This window comes from Macaca thibetana, chromosome X (assembly GCF_024542745.1).
Source record: "Macaca thibetana thibetana isolate TM-01 chromosome X, ASM2454274v1, whole genome shotgun sequence".
Taxonomy (NCBI): domain Eukaryota; kingdom Metazoa; phylum Chordata; class Mammalia; order Primates; family Cercopithecidae; genus Macaca; species Macaca thibetana.
Genome location: NC_065598.1, coordinates 90,695,804 through 90,704,302, shown reverse-complemented (window position 1 = coordinate 90,704,302; position 8,499 = coordinate 90,695,804). Strand labels below are relative to the sequence as shown.

Sequence of the window (8,499 nt, the reverse complement as noted above, 5' to 3'; positions counted from 1 at the left end):
TCTTTATTAGTCTGGCTAGCGGTCTATTTTGTTAGTCTTTTCAAAAAACGAGCTTCTGGATTCATTGATTTTTTGAGGACTTTTTCATGTCTCTATTTTCTTCAGTTCTGCTGTGATCTTAGTTATTTATTGTATTCTGCTAGCTTTTGATTTTTTTATTTTTTTTTGCCCTGGCTTCTCTAGTTCTTTAATAGTGAGGTTTAGCTGTCAATTTTAGATCTTTCCTGTTTTCCCCAGTGGACGTTTAGTGCTATAAATTTTCCTCTAAACATGGCTTTAGCTATGTACCAGAGATTCTGGTATGTTGTGTCTTTGGTCCCATTGGTTTCAAAGAAGTTATTTATTTTCTATCCCCATCAAGTTACCATTGACTTTATTCAGAGAATTAGAAAAAACTACTTTAAATTTTATATGGAACCAAAAAAGAGCCTGTATAGCCTAGAAAATCCTAAGAAAAAAGAACAAAACTGGAGGCATCATGCTACCTGACTTCAAACTATATTACAATTCTCCAGTAACCAAAACAGCAAGGTACTGGTACTAAAATAGACAGATTGACCAATTGAACAGAACGGAGGCCTCAGGGATAATGCCACACATCTACAAACATCTCATCTTTGACACACCTGACTAAAACAAGAAACAGGGAAAAGAGTCCCTATTTAATAAATGTTGTTGGGAAAACTGGCTAGCCATATGCAGAAAACCGAAACTGGACCCCTTCCTTACACTTTATACAAAAATTAACTCCAGACAGATTAAAGAATTAAATATAAGACCTAAAACCATAAAAACCCTAGAAGAAAACCTAGGCAATACCATTCAGGACATAGGCATGGGCAAAGGTTTCATGAATAAAACACCAAAAGCAATGGCAACGAAAGCCAACATTGACAAATAGGATCTAATTAAACTAAAGAGGGTTACTACTAATCTAACTAAACTAATTAAACTTTTCTGCACAGCAAAATAAACTATCATCAGACTGAACAGGCAACCTACAGGATGGGAGAAAATTTTTGCAATCTATCCCTCTGACAAAGGGCTAATATCCAGAATCTACAAGGAACTTAAACAAATTTATGAGAAAATAGCAAACAATTCCATTAAGAAGTGGGCAAAGGACATGAACAGACAATTCTCAAAAGAAGACATTTATGTGGCCAACAAACAAGAAAAAAAGCTTATCAACACTAGTCATTAGAGAAATGCAAATCAAAACCACAATGAGATACCATCTCACGCCAGTTAGGATGCCAATCATTAAAAAGTCTGGCAACAGCAGAGGCTGGAGAGGATGTGGAGAAATAGGAACGCTTTTACACTGTTGGTGGGAGTGTAAATTAGTTCAACCATTGTGGAAGACAGTGTGGTGATTCCTCAAGGATCTGGAACCAGAAATACCATTTGACCCAGCAATCGCATTACTGGGTACATACCCAAAGGATTATAAATCATTCTACTATAAAGACACATGCACACTTATGTTTATTGCAGCACTATTCCCATTAGCAGAGATTTGGAACCAACCCAAATGCCCATCATTAATAGACTGCATAAAGAAATGTGGCACATGTACACCACGGAATACTATGCTGCCATAAAAAGGATGAGTTTATGTTCTTTGCAGGAACTTGGATGAAGTTGGATACCACCATTCTCAGCAAACTAACACAGGAACAGAAAACCAAACACCACATGTTCTCACTCATAAGTGGGAGTTGAATAATGAGAATACGTGGACACAGAGAGGAGAACATCACATGTCAGGGCCTGTTGGAAGGTAGGGGACTAGTGGAGGGATAGCATTAGGAGAAATACCTAATGTAGATGACATGTTGATGGGTGCAGCAAACCACCGTGGCACATGTATACCTATGTAACCAACCTGCACATTCTGCGCATGTATCCCATAACTTAAAGAATAATAAAAAATAAAAAATAAAAATAAACTGCCCAGAAAAAATATGTTTTGCCACAGTAAGTATCACCTTAAGATATTTCTCTGAACCTCTCCCTTCTTTTTTCTTTCCCTTCTCCCTTTTCCCTTCCTCTTCACAAATATTAGATTTTATAGATGATATACAGAAATACAGATTACTTTATTATATTTAATTTTTAGATGACCCTAAATCTATTTATGATGTCTGTAAATAAGAGGGATGGTGTTTGACTTGTTCAGAATACAGCAGAATCTCACATATAAACAGCCAAAGGTCAGGCGCGTTAGCTTACGCCTGTAATCCCAGCACTTTGGGAGGCTGAGGTGGGCAGACAATCTGAGGTTGGGAGTTAAAGACCAGCCTGACCAACATGGAGAAACCCCATCTCAACTAAAAATACAAAAACATTAGCCAGGCATGGTGGTGCATGCCTGTAATCTCAGCTATTTGGGAGGCCAAGGCAGGAGAATCACTTGAACGTGTAGGCGGAGGTTGTGGTGAACCGATATCAGGCCATTGCACTCTAGCCTGCGCAACAAGAGTGAAAGCTCCGTCTCAAAAAAAAAAAAAAAAAAAAGAAAGAAAGAGAAAAAAGCAAAGATAGACCATTACTTCAAATCAGATAAATATGTTGTGAAAAAACTGAAATTTCTTAAACAATACCGCTTGTGGTGTGTACTTCTAAGTACTATAGAATATGCATTTATGAGAGTAAGAGGCAATAATTTTTTGGTTTTTCTCTGTAAATAAAAGATCATCCTCAAATTATATGTCTGTCTTCCTTTTGATGGGATCATAATAGGGAAATCTAGGACTAAATGAGAAAATATCCATCATTTCTTACCCTTAAGAACACAAAAATGGCAAGGTATTTGACCAATACCAATCATTTTGAAAAATCAACATTTTAAAAGTATATGCTTCTCTTTGTTACTACTAAAATTAGCTTAATTTTATTTATCTAAATTACGGTCTTTTTAAAAATAAAATAATTACATAAGTAGATGCTGGATAACCTGAGCTATAGAGTGATTTGGTAGGATGAGGAATAGAGACACTCTTTCAAGCAAATCTTCCAGCTACACTTTTTGATTGTCTACAGGAGGTTGCCTTTTCCTGTTCTGTTGCTCTGTGTTATTTATGAGGTTACTTTTTACTTGGTTTTAATTTGGATTCCAGGAATCTGACAATTGTGTTTATTTCTTCTCTATTTGTAATAAAAATTCTATTGCATATGAACAGAAAATGTATTACACTACTTATTACCAATTTAGAACTTCAATTCTAGTCTGCATGTATAAATAAAATTTTTAAATAAGATGAGACAATCTTTACAACAGGAATTATTTTCTTTTTGCGATCCAGGAACTCATTTTTCTTAATTATTTTTTATATTTTTTTCCCACTACAGCTCCACTTTAGATTTTGAGAGAGCCAAAATAATTAATATTTTTTGAATGGATGTAAATTCTGTGAGCAGACTTTGCTATAATTATTTCTGTCACCTGAAGAGAAGGTATATTGTTCAGTGTCATGAATCATTACGAAAAATAGTTTATGCATTGTCAATTCTATCGGAAGAAATGCATCTTTCATAAATAACTGCCTGTGGAAAATGCGTAAATCTCATTGTTAACGTTTTATGTCTAAATTGGCAATAACAGGCTTTTGTGCCATGTGCAGTAGATGAAACCATCAGGGAAAAGAAAACTTTTTGAAAAAAAAAATGACTCTGAATTTAAATTAAATCTTCCAGGGGTGTCATGAGGCCAACTGGAAAATTAGGTAAAAATTGAATTCAAGCAGAAGTAATTTATTATGCTGTTAATTTTTCTGTGTTCATTTCTTTACTTGTTATATTTTGTTTTGCTTTGTTTTGTTTTGTTTTGATCCAGGTCCACAAAGTCAAAAAGGCAAAATGACCTTAAAAGGCACGTGGTTTAAATCAACTGAGCATCATTTACTAGGCTTATTAAAGGGTTTTTTCTATGTAATTCATCTACGCTTACATTATAGGAGATTGTTGTATATTACATTTTATGAAGTAATTTAAAAACTATTCTGTTAATAGCTTATTTTTCTTTTCATAGAATTTTACTTTTGAGATTCTTAAAAGTATGAGATCTTAGAGTGAATGTTTATACTTCATGACATTATAAAAATCCTGTACAACCTAGTTACATGATAATTGAATTGACTTTCCACTCCTATTGCAATTCGATAGTTCTAATCCTAGCTAAATTTAGTTAGGCTGGTTACTCGAGAAGTGCTTTCTCATGAATATGTCTAATGGTCCAAGTCATTACCAACTGAAATAAAATTTGGCATTGTAACTTAGCATTGGTCCAAAGAAAATGAATGTACGTGCAGGTTTAGTACATACTGATAAATATTTCCTTAGTCTTAATAAGTTTATTTCTAAACACTGGTGTTTCAAAAGTTTTAGTGTTTTTTAAAGACCAATTTTCAAAGGGATTCAGGCTGCCTACAAAATTCAAAACGTTTCCTGGTCACTATTTTTTCCCTTTCTACATTTATTATCATTGTGAGAGTGGATAGGCAGTCTCAGCTAGAATGCCTACATAAGAATTCAGAGCTTTTTACTTTTTAGTTCATTTTATATTATTTGAATTTCAAATTTTGAGGCCAATCCACTTCTTGCCTCCCTTCTGAGGAAGATGATAGTAATTCAAGATTGTGCATACTCATTTCTTACATGTTACATGTCTGCTGATTGTCAGTTTAGATTTCAAACATTAATTGTCCCTTTTTTGAATTTGATTTTTTTTTATTTCAATAGGTTTTTGAGAAACAGGTGGTGATTGGTTACATAGATAAGTTATTTAGTGGTGATTTTTGAAATATTGGCACATCTGTCATCCAAGCAGCGTACACTCTACCCAATCAATGTGTAGTCTTTTATTCCTCATCCCCCTGCCACCCTTTACCTAGAGTACCCAGAGTACATTGTATCAGTCTTACACCTTTGCACCTTCATAGCTTAGCTGTATGGATGCCACCTGTTTCTTTCTCTTGTCTGAATTGCTCTGGCTAGGACTTCCAATCTGTGTTTAATGGAGGGTGTGAAACTGGGCATCTTTTCTTGTTCCAGTTCTTAGGGGGAATGCTTTCAACTTATTTCTGTTCAGTGTAATGTTGGTTGTGGGTTTGTCATAGATGCCTCTTATTACCTTAAGGTATGTCCCTTCTATGCTTATTTTCCTGAGGGTTTTTATCACAAAGGGATGCTGAATTTTGTCAAATGCTTTTCCTTCATCTTTTGAGATGATCATGTGATTCTTTTACTTCAATTCTGTTTATGTGGTGTGTTACATTTATTGATTTGTGGATGTCAAGCCATTACTGCATCCCTGGTATAAAACCCAGTTGATTATGGTGGACTGTATCTGGGATATGCTGGTGGATTTGGCTAGCTAGTATTTTGTTGAGGATTTTTGCATCTGTGTTCATCAAAGATATTGGTCTGTGGTTTTCTTTTTCTTTTTCTTTTCTTTTCTTTTCTTTTTTTTTTTTTAATTTTTGTTATGGTCTTCCCTGGTTTTGGTGTTAGGGTGACACTGGCTTCACAGAATAATTTAGGGAGGATTTCTTCTTTCTCCATTCCATAGAATAGTGACATTAGAATTAGTACCAATTCATCTTTGAATGTTTGGTAGAATTCAGCTGTGAATCCATCTGGTCCTGGACTTCTTTTTATTGGCATTTTTTTAATTACCTTCTTAATCTTGCTGCTTGTTATTGGTTTGTACAGAGTTTCTGTTTCTTACTGGTTTAAACTAGGAGAGTTGTATATTTCCAGGAACTTATCCTTCTCCTCTAGGTTTTCTAGTTTGTGCATGTAAAAATGTTCATAGTAGCCTTGAGTAATCTTTTGTATTTCTGTGGTATTGGTTGTGATATCTCCTGTTTCTTTCCTAATTGAATTTGTTTGTCACTTCTTTTTCTTAGTTAATCTCGATAAAGGTCTATCAATTTTGTTTATATTTTTACAGAAGCAGTTCTTTGTTTCACTTATCTTTTGTACTTATTTTTTGTTTGTTTTAGTTCTATTTATTTCTGCTCTGATCTTTGTTATTTCTTTTCCTCTGCTGGGTTTGGGTTTTGGTTTGCTCTTGTTTCTGTAGGTCCTTGAGATGTGAAAACACGCTGCTTCATAATTATCAATAATGTCACATCAAATTCTCTGGTTTTGCATGGGTCACTACCTGCTCTCACATCTTCTGTGTTCAATATGTCAGTTCTGAGTTTAGTCGTTCACCAGCTATCTGTCTTGCCAGCAATGACCTTTCTGGCTAGATATTGTCCTCACAGAACTCAGTCCATCAGAGGAATATAAAGCTATGGTATTGGCAGGACTGCAACCAGAGATGGTGTTGAACATTAGCTCCTGAGCATAATACTTCTGGACATACTATGTATATCAGGAGTCTCTCTATCAAGAATACAATTTCAGCAAAGCTGAGGGCCATCTGAAACAGATGGAGAAGATATATACTCAGCAAATACAGAGCAAAGATGTAGAATTGACCTTTATAAAAGGAGGGATCACCTCCATGAAGAAAGTGCTAAAAGAACACAATAAAAATGTTCACTGATATCTTTTAAAAAATGTATGGAGTGCAGTCATAAGTGTCAAAAGCTCCAAAGCCTCTGTGATAGCCTGAGGCTATGAAACATTACTGTTACTAACCAAGAACATACCTTTGAATCATCCATAATTGCACAGTCTGGTGTTTCTGGCTTTTCATTAGGACACAACGCCAAGTGTCTTTTGGACAGTGCACCAGTTTAAAATCTGGGTGATGGAGATAGAGATTTTCAGTTCAGACCTTTTTTTTTTTTTTTGGATTCTCACAAAGCACCTGAACCAAGCGATAGCTTTTTACAGTTCTGCCTCTCCAAGTCATGAATTAGAGCAGCAAGTTTCCAGCAGGGTCGTGAAAGTGAAAACAATTTGAACTGGGCATGGTGGCATGCACCTGTAATCCAGCTACTCAGGAGGCTGTGGCCAAAGCATCACTTGAGCCCACTTGAGTTTGAGGATATAATGAGGTAGTATCATGCTGCTGCACTCCAGCCTGGGTGACACAGTGAGACCACGTCTCAAAAAAAAAAAGTAAAAATAATTTAGCTAATTTTACAGAATATTTCTAATGTGCACTTCCAGTGATTTTACTTAGTAAATCTTTATTTTAGGAGTCCCCAGCTTCCCTGGGCTTTTAAGTCTTTCAGTTTTCTTCACATTATCAACTTATAAGAAACTAAATGGCAGTGAAGTGTGGCTTTAGAGTGTGATTTCTTTGTTTCTATTATTTAAAGCATGGGCATTTTATTAATCAATTGTGAACAGTTGATTTTAATCATTAGTGAGAAGGTCACGACAGTATTGTGTATTTCAATAGATATGTTTGTGTCTGAGTTGTGTGTTTATGCATAAGTACCTGTGTTATATGTCTACATGTCACTTTGAATTCTTGTATTGATGCATATCTGTGTATGTAAAAGTGTGTGAATTTACACTGACATTTTGCCTGTAATCCCAGTGCTTTGGGAGGCTGAGGTGGGAGGGTCCTATGAGCCCAGGACTTCAACCATCTGGACAACACAGCTGAGACTTTCTTTCTACAGAAAAAAAGCATATTATATATATATATATATATATATGCACATATTCATATTTAAAAATTTTCCAGTTTGGTGGTGTGCACCTGTAGTCCCTGCTACTCAGGAGGCAGAGGTGGGAGGATCGCTAGAGCTCAGTTTGAGGCTGCAATGAGATATAATCAAGCCCCAATACTACACTCCAGGTGACAGAGTGAGATTCTGTTACAGAAAAATAAATAAATAAATAAATAAATAAATAAATAAATAGAGAGCTAGTCATAATCCCAAAAGACCAAAAGACACAATCACAATTCCATATGCCTAATCTCGAATGTTAAAAGTGTTGAAAAATTAAAATCTCAAAAATATAATTTAAAAAATTGTTTAAAATAACATTAATAGTACTCATTTATATTTTAAAAAGGGAATTTATTTAAGAAACATATAAAAATACAAAGAATACCTTATAGTCCACTTGCAACAGCATAGGCAATAAACATAGCAGGTTTTTCCAAGCATAAACAAGCTGGTGTATGAACAACAGTTGCACCAGTATAATGGTTATGAGCAGATATAAACTGTTTATAAAGAAACAGGTCAAAATGGAAATGTATAAATGCCTAAAACTATGTTTGCTAGTTGTGTGCACCAAGATTTATCATTTAAGCCATCTGAAATACCATGAGGAACAACCGGAGTCTTTTGAGGAGATCCATCGAGAACTGCAGTGGGATGCTGTGTGGAGTGGTATGCACCTTTATTCTCTGGTACTCAAGAGATTGAGACAGTAAAATCCCGCAAGCCAAGGAGTTTGAGGCCAGGCTGGAGAATCATAGTGAAACCCCAGCCTGCCCAAAGATCCAAGATTTCAAGAAATTTAATTTCTCACAAATACATAAGTATGAAAATAATGTCTCATTTATTGAGGAAG

General features: G+C 35.2%; 1 pseudogene; it reads left to right on the top strand.

The window, feature by feature from the left end:
* The first annotated feature begins 270 nt into the window (after positions 1-270).
* LOC126945843 (E3 ubiquitin-protein ligase CCNB1IP1-like) lies at positions 271-6,922 on the top strand (annotated as a pseudogene).
* Positions 6,923-8,499: the final 1,577 nt, after the last annotated feature.